The following is a 13,812-nucleotide window of genomic DNA, read 5'->3' as shown; positions in this document are numbered from 1 at the left end:
ATAAGTGTTGTTTTTTTGTTCTTAAATACTAATAAAAACTACTTTAAACTCAGGCACAACAAAAACTGAAAATTAAAAAATTATTTATTATTTTAATAATTTATTTTTATATTTAGGGGAAAGGCGCCTATGATGGTATAGCGCCTATGATGGCATACCTTGTCACATAATTGTGGCATAAAACGTCCCTTGTGCACAAATATTGTTTTTATAATCAACAAAAATCGATTTTGAGATGTGCTGTTGTAGTTTTATTTCCTTCATATATTTAAGATTGTGATTTTACTATTAACTGTGCAGAAATGAAATTTTCATGCATTTTATATTCAAGTTTTGTGCATTTAGTGGAATAGTTACTTTAATTTTATCTTTTGAACAAAGCAGACACAGCTTGTTTTAATGAAAATGATGACTTTTACCCATGATGGCATACTGTTGGAGGAGTTGGAGGTGTTGAAATATTGACGAGTTGGGAAAACCTTTTTTTTTTTATAAGAAAAACTTATTTTTAAGTAAAGTTAAAAGAAAGCGATGCTCCAAAATTTTTTTTGGTCCAAAAAATACGTAAAACGCAATATATCCTATGCGCATGCGCAAAATTTTACAATGCTGGTATGTATCATGAAATGGTAAATTAAGATGGTTTCGAGTAATTTCTGGCTTTTCTGAGGGAAGACTCTAAGGTTGAATGAAATCATTAAGTTACCCTCGATCCTAACTTGCCCCATCCTCCCCTATGCCATCATAGGAGCAGTGGTTGCCTATGATGGCATACTTGTGCTTTTTTTTACAATAAGAATAACTTATAAATAAAATAAAAATGATGAAAACTCCCAGGGTAATTATTTTTCAAGGTGTAACAAGGAATGCATCCATATCAAAACTTTTATTATTGGTCTTCAGGATACTGAATAATGAAGCTTCAAAGTTAAGTATGCCATCATCGGCGCCTTTCCCCTACTATTTATTAGAAAAATAACAAAGAAAAAATTTAAAAATTTAATTAAAAAAATTAAAACAGAAAAAAATATAAAAACTATGTTTTCATTACAACAACACCATCACAACACCATTATAACACCATCACAACGCCATTATAACACCATTATAACACCATTAAAACGCCATATAACACCGTTATAACACTGCAAAGTTAATTGTTTTATATTATTTAAATCAATAAAAATATCAATGTTGGCAAATAAAACTATTTTACAATCAATTCTAGTAAACAAAAATATATCTCTAAAAGTTGCACAAGTTCTGATGGAATAATTTTTTTTTAAGAAGTCTATTATATATTATACTTCTTCTCATTATGCCTAGGAGAATTTTTCTAAAATAGCTTGTTACACACCGGTGTATGGGCTCTACACAAGTATGCGACACTTATATACATGAGTTAGCAACTGTCTACACAATTTGTGACGTTATGCACACGAGCGTTCAACTCTCTACAAAATGCTAAATTGTCTTTTGATTTTCATTTATCTTCGTTACTAATTTTTTCGGGGAATTTTTTTCTAAGATCTGTAACATTTACCCGACAACCTATGTTTTTAGAAAATGTTTTCTTACTTTACTTACTTTATTTTTTTTTACTTGTTTATCGAAATAAAGACAATCCTCTAACACTTTTACAACTCATTGACTAACAATTTAAAATAATTATCATAATTATCATAATTATAATTGTGGATCGTTTCAAAATTTTATACGAAAGTCTTCCCTCTTTGTTGTTTGGACCATTCTGTCAAGCATCAACATTCTATCTTTTCAACGTTTTATTTAATATCATTAAAATTTGACTTGTTTTTTCACACAGGAAAACTATTCAAAAAAGTGAACTGGCTTGTCTTTGTGTGTGAATGCGTGTATGTGTGTGATATATATTGACTCCGCGATGAGTCACAGCATATCCGCGATGAGTTACTCTAGTTTGAGTCAGACCATATCACTATCACATCATCATGTCACACCATAGTATCACACCATCATATCACACCATCATATCACATCACCATATCACATCGTATATCATACCATACAGCCACACATCATACTCAAATCATATCATCATATCATCACACACATCACACGTGTGCGATGTGTGTGTGATGAAAGTGTGATGTAATGTGTGATATGATGTGCAATGTGATGTGATGATGTGATGATATGATTTGATGAAATATGATGTGTGATGGTATGACATGATATATGATGTGATATGATGATGTGGTATGATGGTGTGGTATGATGGTGTGATACTATGGTGTGATATGATGATATAATGGTGATATAGTCTGAATTGCTATATGGTGATGTATATGGTGATATGCTATGGTGGTTATGTGTAATGATATAGTGTTGATATGGTCTGATATGGTGATATGGTGACGTGGTGATGTAGTTTGTTGTGTTTATACACAACGCATACGTATATATCACACTCATAACATCACACTTTCACATCACACTTTCACATCACACATCACATTCACACATCACATCACACATCACATCATATCACACATCATATCATAACATCACATATCATATTACATCATCATGGCACACCATCATATCAACATATTACACCATACATATGTTGTAATTCCGTGAGGCAAATAACAATCAATGAGAATAAGATAAAATACCTTAACTACGGTACGTAAATCAATATATGTTATCAATGCTTTTAGAGGTTTTGTAACAGGCTTTTTTAATTAACTTATCAAATAATTCTACATGAAAATTTCTATATAATATATATATATATATATATATATATATATATATATATATATATATATATATATATATATATGTATATATATATACTACTACTACTCTTCTAGGAAATTTGTTTTTTATTGATGAAATAAATCTAATAAAACTATTTTATCAATTATAAAGATAATAGAATTCGTTTGATTTTTTTGAGTTTACTTTTAACTAGTTATTAATTCATGTTTGAGTTAAAAAGTTTGCATCGTCATCGCTTTTTTCATTTTAATGCATATCGTTGATGCAATCGTATTTAAAAAAAGGTTTTTGTTTTCTAAAAAAAACTTTTTAAAAAATGAGAAAAACACAAATTTTTCTAATGTAAATAAGCTCTACCTAGGCATTTTTACATCGTATCAAGCTTATACAAAAACTTTCCATCTGAAAAACAAAATCACTAAGAAAGACAACTTAATCCACTAACAGAAAAGGTGTGTTAGTTATGATAACTAACACAGACAGACTGATCGCGCGTGAAGCTATTAGACTAAAAACAATTTGATTGATCTCCAAAATAATCTCCACTGTCGAAAATTTTTTTTAAGTTTTAGTTTTTGGTTAATATAGTCTTAGTTTATTTTAAGTTATAATACGTGTAAGTGTTTTTATATGTGGATTTAAAACCACAAATATTTACATAGAATTTGCTCATTTGTAATCCATTTCAATTTTAAGTGTAAGTTTTAGAGCATCAGCTGGATCGTACTTGTTGATGGGAACCTTTTTAGTCTATAAATAGTTTTCTATACAGTAATATCTTGTTTAAATTGTTAGATTAATAGATTTAAATAAAAAGCTAATGTTTTCTGCAATAGTCATTTTTTAATGACTCAATAAAATATTTTATTTTTTCTATGGCGTCATTTTTACGGACAGTATGGCACGGAAATTGTTGCGTTAAGTCACGTAAGCTATAAAGCAATCAATAGAAAGTTAAAAATAGAAATAATTAGTTTGTGGTTATTATTTTAGTTATTCTAAACAAACAGCGAATTAAAGTATACCGCGTATAATAATCAAAAATAAACTAAAACAAATAAAGCTTTACAACTTTGTTGTTATTATTACTAATACTGTTATTATTACTAATACTGCTCTTTAATTTTGGGTGAGATCTTTATTGAAAACTTCTTGACTTATTAAGTGATACATTTTATAGATAAATTCAGAAGTCATAAATTCTGTTCTTATATAACGTAAAGACGTTTTATAAATTTTGTGTTAACATAATATCCGGGAAAATAAAACAAAGTGTTTAAAAACGAAACATTTTTTTTCATTTTTTCAAAAATTTCATTGCAACGCAATGTATAGTTTGACGGATATTTTTAAACTGAACTTTCTTTTTTTTTTTCTAATGATCTTTATATGAAGCCTTGGGGAAAATTTTTTTAGAGGATCTCCATTGTCGTAAATGCACATTAAAAACGCAAATTTTTATATTTTTCATACGAGCTTATTAAATATATATTAAAAATAAATTGATATCATGTTTTGAAAATCTATCGTAATCCAATGATCTATTTTTACATCTTACCACTCTTTACACGAGTTGTCTCGAATTATGTTGTATAAGTATCTAAATTATAGCAAGAATTTACTTTTTAGTTGTTCTAAGTTGTTGATAAAAATTATTGGAAAAAAGTAAACATTATTAGGAATAAAAAATTAAAAATAAACTAAGTATTTTTATACATTATTGATAGATTTGAGTATTTTTAGTATAAAGAAAGGCAGAAAAACATGTCACTCCCATGTAAAACGCAGAACTGAAAATAGAACACCAACAAAAAACCGGAATTGTATTAACTTGTTATTTATTTATGTTAACATGTTAGTTAGCAATAATACATTCCGTATTCCAAATTTAACTTCAAGAACTTTTCGGTTTTTTAAACAATTATAGCAAAATCACAATATACTTTAGAATTCCTTTTATTTGAACAAAGCATTATATTGAAACAAAACATCTTCAACAAGTATAGTGTAAACGATTCTTGATTAGTATCTTTTAAACGTTCATTATTATTTTAAACAATATGGATTAATTCTATTTTTAGAAACAACGGCTATAAACGAAGCTCGGACTCATTAAATAATCATTATCCGTTAAACCGTTAGCATTTGCGCACCAATACAATTATGAAGTCTTCTTCGTCTAACGTTTGCGCAAATATTGCTACTGAAGACTATAAATCTTCTTTCATGAATGGATTTGACATTAAGACGACAAAGCGATATACCAAAAATACGGCAGAAGAATTGGTTGATCATTATGTCAACATGATGCTAATAGACTTTAGACTATCTGATGAACAGAGTCTATATCTTTCACCTTATGGATGCGACGTTTTGAAAAAGTTCGAATAAACATAATACAAATGTTTAAAGACGTTTAACGAAAGGAGGATGTGTTTCAAATTATTTATTAAAATAATATATTTATTTATATTTGTATATAAACTTGCAGTGTTTGTAAAATAATTTATAAAATATTAAATAAAAATGTTTTGCGAATATTTTAGTCACCTTCTATTAATGCACTTTGGCAACAATTTGGTTTGAAAACATAATAAGATAATGACGTCACTAAGAAAATAATATGTCTTAAAACAAAATATTTGTTAATTAAAAGCAGTATCACTTTGCAATATCGAAAGTTTGTTGCAATTCGAAAACAAGTTCATATTTTATCTTCCTGAGAAAACAAAATCTGTTTTGAAAAAATACGGAAAATACGCAAATTGTATTTCATACAATTGAAATGAAATACAATGAGAGTATCATACTAAAATGGTTGTAACAGAAAAGACTTGTTAACTTACAAAGCAAACAGCCGACTACCAACTTGCTCTGTACCGAATTGTAACAACTTGTAATCTGCATTCTTTGTTTTGAACTTATTTTTTCTGTTTATAAAATATTCCGTAGTATTATTCTTATCTGTGATTTGTAAATAATATAATTGTAAAAATTAAGAATTCGAATAATTTATCGTAGATATTTTACATGTATTCATGTTGCAAAACGCACGCTTATATAAATATATCCTTTTATAATATTATGTTGTTACTATAATATTATAATATGTAACTATGGATATATTGGAATGTTTATTAGTAAAACTAAGAATATAAAGTAGTAATAGTTTTTATATCTTGCTCTGACAATCAAATGCATTTTATTTTAAACGCGTTTTATTCTTTTAATGTAAAAGTCTTAATGTTGATAAGCGAATTTTGCGTTAAGCAAATAACACAGAAAGAAAATTTGACATAGTTGATCCAAACAAATACTTCATGGTTAAAATTTATATTGAGAAAAAGTGCATAAAGTTAAAATGTATTAGATAGACCGGGCCAGGTTCGCCATTGAGGTAGGTTGGCTCAGTTGAGTTCATTCAAAGACTACGCGTTTTAACGAGCTGGGAATCTGGATGAAAGTTGCAAATAATTCAACCCTTTTTTCGATAGAGTTGGAAGTGTGGGGTTGTTTTAACAATTTTTGATACGCCAATGTAAATTTTGAACAGTTTGTTTGAAGTTAATATGTTCACTGGTGGTCAACAGTAATTCGGTATCCAAGTTTTAAATTTAAAGCTTATAGTTTAAGGATTATTTTAGTATACGACGTTTAATAACGGTTCATAATAGTTTTATATAGTATTTATATATCAAAGTTTTTAAATAATATTGGGTCGAGCCCGAAAGGGTCAGTGTTACAGTGGAAAATAAAGGTCTGTTTTGGATCAAAAATCAATAACTTTTTTGTTACTAAATATTAAGTGTTAAAATTTTGCATAAATGTAAAGTAGTATATGACGCTTCTAAAGAAATATATTTTATTAAAAAAATTTAAATATAAAATTTGTAAATAAAAATCAAAAAGTTCTTAATTTTTATTTTTTATTTTATTTTTAAATAAGTATGTTCTTTTTAATTATATGAAAAAACTTTGAAAAATTAGAAACTGCAAAAAATACATAAAATCCTTATTTAATTGGAAAATGTATCCATATTAAAAAAATATATATAAAAAACATTTATATGAGCTTTTGGCTAAACTCTAGACTAAAAACAAACACGTACTTTTTGAACTTTTTAAAAAATATTTTCCTTTTTTTTTTGCGCATCTTCTGAAAGTTGACAAATAGGCAGTACTGTAAAATGTTTTATAATATTTTCTCCGTGTAGTAAAATTTTGTGTACTGAAGACAGCATATAGTTTAAGATATAATTACTCACATAAATGTGGGCAGTTTCTGTAGCATATGCACCAAAACTTTCAGCATTTATCATAACACCTAAGGAGAAAGCTTGTAGAGTTATGTATAGTCGCTTAATCAAATTTTAATTTACTCCAGTGATTTCAGAAGAGCAGCTTGCATTGTAAAAAAAATTCCTACCAGTATTACCATCATTAGTATAACCACTTACTTGTTTCGGTTTGTTGACGGTTAACCCTAGCTGCTCACGAAAACGTTTCTGTACCAAGGTCTTCTTTTTTCTTTACTTTAAGCTGACCAGGTTTGGAAAGACATGTTGTGGAAAATATGTAAATTTTTCCAGACACCGAATCCAGGCATGCAAGTTGGACAGTCCGTATTAATACGAACTTTCTTATTCGAGCCTAGCAGACACTTTAGTCAAATCGTTCATTTGTTATGTAGCTCCACCTATTGTACATGTAGACGCAGAAGGCGTATCTGTTAATACTTGAGCCACTTTTCTATCTATCATTGTTAAAAAAAGTTAATGTTTCACTAGTATTCCATTAAAAAATTGCGATGATTGGAGGCTGGGAACAAAAAAGCCCCAAATTTTGTGCCCCCCTGCCCCAAACGTGAGAGCAACAAGTTGATAAACTATTTTTTGTACTGTTTTTAACTAGATTAATATTCATCAAAAAATTTTAAATTTCATAGTAAAATATTTTAGCTTTCAAAATTTATGACCATATAAAGTTTAAACCCCCCTCAATTTGAGGGGGTTATAAATTTTATATGGTCATTATTTTTGAACGCTGAAAGATAATACTATGAAACTTATAATTTATCGATGAATATAAGTCTAGTTGAGAACAGTACAAAAAATATTTCATCAACTTGTTGTCTGATTAAAAAAACGATAGTGTATATGTTAAGTTTCAAAGCAGTCATTTGATTTCAAAATTTTTTTTTTTTTTTTTAATTTAAATGAATTTACTGTTTTCACCATATTGATGTGGTTATTTTTAAAACTGTTCCATTTCTTAGGCTCTCTATACGTTATACTATATTCTTTCTATTTTGTTAGTTTACGAGGTAGTGTGTATGTGAGCCTCTCGTTTGATCTTAGAGAATAGTTATTGTTTGATTTATCTTAAATTTTGTTTCAAAGTTTTTCGGTGTGAGATTTTTTAAATGACAATACATAAAGATCCTGTGTTGAAATGTATTTATCTCGTATGCATTCATCATCTTCATTTCCCTCATTAATGGCTTTGCAGGCTCAAATTTTTTTCTTCCGTATATAATTCTGCAAGCATATTTTTGTACTCTATCCTGTTTCTGTATAATATTTTTTAAAGTTTAGTGGGTTGTGTGCTTGCCCACGCAATGTTACGATAAATAATATAGCTATTAACTAGGCTGATTAGTATATTAGTATATTAGTGCATTATTAGGCTGATTAGTATAGTATAATCTAGGCTGATTAGTATATTTGTATATTAGTTCATTATAGTATATAGACTAGTATATTAATTTAAGACTTTAAGTATTAATTAAAGGACTAACACTATACATTGTACCAATAGTTTTTTTTAACTTTTGATTCAATGTATTTCGTGTGGAAAAGCCAAGATAAGTTTTCATCTACACAGACTCCTAGGTACTTTAAACATTCTTGTTTTAAGTTTGTTTAAAGAAGTGGTAATTTAAGTGGCAGATTTTCTTCTTGCGTTTTTTTAAAAATTAATGTATATTTATTAGCTTATTTATTAGTTTATTAGCTCTAAACCATTTATATACTATTGGCAGCTCAATATTCATTTCACCATATAGCTGATTAATATCACTATTGGACATAAACAAATTAATTTGATAAGCATACATAATTAAATTTAAATTTGTAGATACATTACAGAAGTCGTTTATATATATTAAAAATAGGAGAGAATTGAACCTTGTGGTACTCCACACAGAATATTAAACGTACCAGAATCCGAATTAATCACATATTGTTTTCGGTCAATAAAGTAGCTTTTTATCCAAAAAAATGTATTGTTTGTTACACGATAATAATTTATTTTTTCTAAGAGTATAGCATGGTCTGGTGTGTCAAATGCTTTTGACAGATCTATAAAAACTCACACTAGTCTGAAATGGCTCAAAACTTGAACTTGAGTTTCCGAAGAAATCCTTTGCGTGGATTAAAGTACACATGCTCCCATTTCAAAAAATGAAAAAATTGAAATCAAACTGTTTCGTCGGAGCAGAGGCGTGGTGGCCCCAGAGGCTATGCGGGATTCCCGCATGGGCTTTTTACTTTTTAATCTAAATATTGGCCTTTTGGCAAATTTTAATTTTTTCAAAATTTTAACGAAATTCCTCAATCATTTACAATATTTCTGTTTACACAAATTAAATTTTATTAATCACTTGATATAAAGTCTACAGCTTTGAGCGCAATTGTATTAGTATTTTGCATAATAATAATATTGCTCTGAAAACAAAGTAGATGTTTTAAGACGTATTATGATATATTTGTTTCATAAGAAAAATTATGAACCCATAAATGGTTTTTAACGATCGTAATGTTGACGAAATAAATTTAAATAAGTCCACATACCCAACAATAATAATAGCTATTATTATATAATTAAATTAACTTAAGGTGGTAGACTGCTAAAAAAAAAATTTTAAAATCTGACATTATTCCAATTGATTTTCTCATTTTAAACACGATAAATAGGATTAAAAAAAAAAAAATTTTTTTTTTTTTTCCTCTTTCTAATTTTTGGGCAAATTTAAGTGTTTTTAGGCCTAAAAAGTGCAAAGTTCTTGGAAAAGATATCTCAAAAAGTAAAATATATCAAGTCTCAAAATTTTACAGTTGTGTACCTTTTAAGTAGATAAATGTCGTGAGATAAACAAAAAATTTGAATCTTTTTCAATTTCGATGCACCATAAGCTTTTTCTATGCGTCTAAATTTAGGCCAAATTCCTGACCCCAAAACAGCCCAAAAAATTTAATTTTAATTTTTATCCAAAATTTCTTTATCTCAGGACATAAAGCTCATAAAAATGAACATCTGTACAAAATTTCAAATCAATTGGACAAATACAGCTCCCGCAATCTTATCCAGAATATGAAAAACTTTACAACAGAAAAAAATGCAAATAAAACTTTATATTTTGAAAATACAAATATATTAACACTTGAAAACAGGTTAAAACCCCCCCTTTTCATATAATGTTTCTTCTTCATCATTGTGCTTATCATCAAACCCCTTCCTTGTTGTTCTAAGCTTTTTTCTTTGTTTTTTAAACTTTTCAGATGATTTTATGTCCATAAGCTTTTCACGTAGCACATCACTATTTTGATAACCGTTTTTAGTAAAATGTCCTGGTAAAATTTCTAAACTGTGAAGAACATCTATCATACCAGTTTTACCATCATTAAACTGTATGACAGCAGATGCAACACTAATTTCAAGTGTTGACCTACCCACGTACACATTTTTTGGGCATTTTGGCCAAATTACATTATTGAGCGATTCATTTGCATTCTGTGTTTCTCCATCAAGACATCTTTTGATTAACTTGTTTGCACCAAGATCTTTGTGTGAAAAAATAGGTTTTATAATTTCACAAACAGCTTCTGGAATGTTTATACTGTTTTTATAAGTCAAAGTTTGATTAATCTTGTCCCTTTGATATTTACACCACGAATCGCTAGTACGAGGACAATACTTATGCCGTTCTTCATCGCTGCTGCTTTCAGAACAGTGATGAATTAGTCCTGCTATGGATTTTTTCATGCCATACAAATTCCCTTTGTTTTGTCGTATACTCATTCCATAATAGTTTTGCAATGTTTTAATGACTTTATCTGTCACCCTTCCTTTTCCAGTAAGTCTTTTACCATCTTTTAAAACTTTTCCCTTGTACAATACTTTAAGAGAGCGTAAACGAGACCCAACTCTTTTTTGAACATGACTGACACATTCACTTTTTTCAATTTTGTACCCTGGGTAAACATTATTACTTTCTATATTTTTGTAAGACTTACTGTCACCATCACCACAGTATTTTGTATAACGCAGTTTGTTAAAAACAGTTGATCGTTTAAATATTTGCAATGCCCCAATAGCTTCCATTGCACCTGCACTACCTTTGTGATTAATTGGGCAAATATGTGATTCTACCCAGTCATTGTATCCCGGTATATCTTTGTTTCTCTGCCAATATTGGCAACTTTTACAATCCTTTATGAGAGTTTGAGTGTCAACACACTTCCCATTACTAATAGCTGTAACAACACCGTTCACCGAGGAAAAACCGCGTCGCTGCCACGTTCCATCAACACTTACAGTAACATTTTTTATATCAGGGTCACCAATAGTAGACTCACTTGTACGTTGTGCTTGTGCAGCTGCTCGCTTCATTGAATCTTGGGCAACTTTGATATAAGACGAATGCAATTTATAGACAATGTTATTGTATGTTTTTTTTTGCATTGGTGGTGGACTGTTTATTATGTTACAAAAACTTTCCATTGCAGCATAACCTTTTCCAATTTCTCTGAAAGCTACACACATTCTGATATTAATGTTAAACGATTTCATGCCTTGTGTTTCATTATCACTGTTTTTTTCAATTTTTTTTGAGGTAAAAAACTCATTTTGCCATTGACATTTTTTTGCCATAATTAATTTTAAAATATAATAATTAAATGAACACATAATAAAATATGAAAAACTTACTTGTAAGTGCATACAAGACATTGGTGCACAAGATGATTCTTTTCTTTATGAGCTCCTGTTTTGTAGTCATTTTCTGCCAATACGCGTTCTTCGTTATCTGAATTTTCTGCTTCGCTATCTTCAATTTCGTTGTCGTCATTCAGTATCCCGATTCGACGTAAGCCAAGAGATTTCAAATAGAGTCGAAGTATTTTGAGTTCTTGTCCAAGACTAACACAATCAATGTTGTTCCATGAGGGGAATTTTCCAATATATGTATTGAAATTTTACGCATCAATTTCTTTGTCAGTCTTACAAATCAGCATATTTGGACAATTGAACACAAAGTATTCAAATCTTCGCATCCTTTATCACTAAATCTAGCACGCATCTCTGTCAATATATTACCGAATATTAAAGAACGCATTTCTTGAAATGTTGATCTCGGAAACGCATATAGCTGTTTCATACGGACACTGCCACCACCGTTCCCGTATGCTATACTTAAACGTTGTAAATCATTTTTCAACTCTGAGTTTTCAGGATCTAATTTTATGATACCATATATATTTCTTTGAAGTACCTATAAATATAATAGTTAACATGCAAATATTTTAACATTAGAATGTATATGTATCAAAATATTCTTTTAACAAGGTTAAATAATTATGAAGCAATCAAACAAGATAATTCAAAGTAATTTAATATTGATATTATTACCTTGCAATAAGAATCAGCATATCTCCAGAAGTGGTCAAATTTTTTTCCAGTTTCTTCCAATTTCAACAGGGTTGCAGAGATTAATTGATTCACGCTGGAATAATCGCTATCTCGAAACTGCATTATTGCCATCAAATCCAAAGTAGAGATTAATTGAACAACTAATCCATCGTTAACTTGCTTCTCGGCATCATCACTGTTAAATCTACCTATTAAACTAGTTAAAGCCTTGCATCTTTCTTGCCACTTATGCGTAAGGAACTTAGCCAGCTTTCTACTTCCACCCTGATTACGCTTGCTTCCGTTGACTGTATTCACAAATACTGCACATCTCTTGTAACCTGCGTTTACAAAGTTAAATAGGTTTTGAAGCATAGATAACAGCTGCTGAATTGAAGGATGATCAATGAGGCTACAATGGTCAACAACAGCAAGAGAATGACACCAAATGTGTTGATTCACATTTTGAGTAGCTTCACGAAAATGGTCCGCAAGCTTTGTCATCACTGATGCACCGTCGAAACAGTACGCAATGCAATTCGCTTTCCAGTCAAGGTTTGTTTTGTCCAACATATTAGATATGTCTGTAAATAAATTTGTTGCTCTTCCACGAGTTATTTCACACATATCAATCAACCTCTCTTCAATGACATTGTGTAACGGAATGTAAGAAACGTATTCATCGATTTCCACTTGGTGTTGCTTCTGAATGGTACGAATTACAAAACACATCTGGTTGCACAGAGCTATATCTGTTGTTGAATCAGCTTGTATACTAAAAACACCATTTTTATTTATTAGGCTGATAATTCGCTTTTGTATTTGAGTAGTAAAAACTTTCAGTAGTGCATCAAAGGTGTCGTTACTAAGCCAGGTAATTTTTGATCCTCTGCCAACTGCACCAGATTTTTTACCAAACTTAAATTTTTGCGATGTCTTTTCGTTGGCTGAAAGCTGCCTCAAGTGTTCATTAAGCATTGGATCCACTGTTATAAGAAGTTTTAACAAGGCTTGAATGTTTCCGTGCCGCAAATAAGGTTCCAAAATGGCGGTAGCATTTTCGTTTCGGTGCCCACGCCATGGTAGGCCTTGCATAACAATAGTGCGAAATGCTTTTATTATGCTTTTAAGAACAAAACGGTTTTGGTCTACAACTTTTTTAATCCCTTGGTCTAGAAGGTGACGAGTGGATTTTCCTGCTTTAGAGATAAAGAATGCGTCTAATGCTGCAGAGTGGGCAACTGATAGCTCATGTCTATTAATGTTGTGTAGATGGTGTGATCTTCCGGTTGGGTCTAACGGACATCCAGTCACAAAAATATTGTTAGCATCACCATTAAAACATATACATACACTGCA

General features: G+C 29.7%; 1 long non-coding RNA gene across 1 annotated transcript; it reads left to right on the top strand.

The window, feature by feature from the left end:
* Positions 1–4,648: 4,648 nt before the first annotated feature.
* Positions 4,649–5,304, top strand: LOC124805993 (uncharacterized). The gene is made up of 2 exons (XR_010643553.1): positions 4,649–4,766; positions 4,848–5,304. It is a non-coding gene; the product is annotated as an uncharacterized LOC124805993 (long non-coding RNA).
* The last annotated feature ends 8,508 nt before the right edge of the window (positions 5,305–13,812 follow it).

The sequence above is a fragment of the Hydra vulgaris genome, chromosome 14 (genome assembly GCF_038396675.1).
Source record: "Hydra vulgaris chromosome 14, alternate assembly HydraT2T_AEP".
In the NCBI taxonomy this organism is placed as follows: Eukaryota; Metazoa; Cnidaria; class Hydrozoa; order Anthoathecata; family Hydridae; genus Hydra; species Hydra vulgaris.
This window is presented reverse-complemented; position numbering and strand designations above follow the sequence as displayed.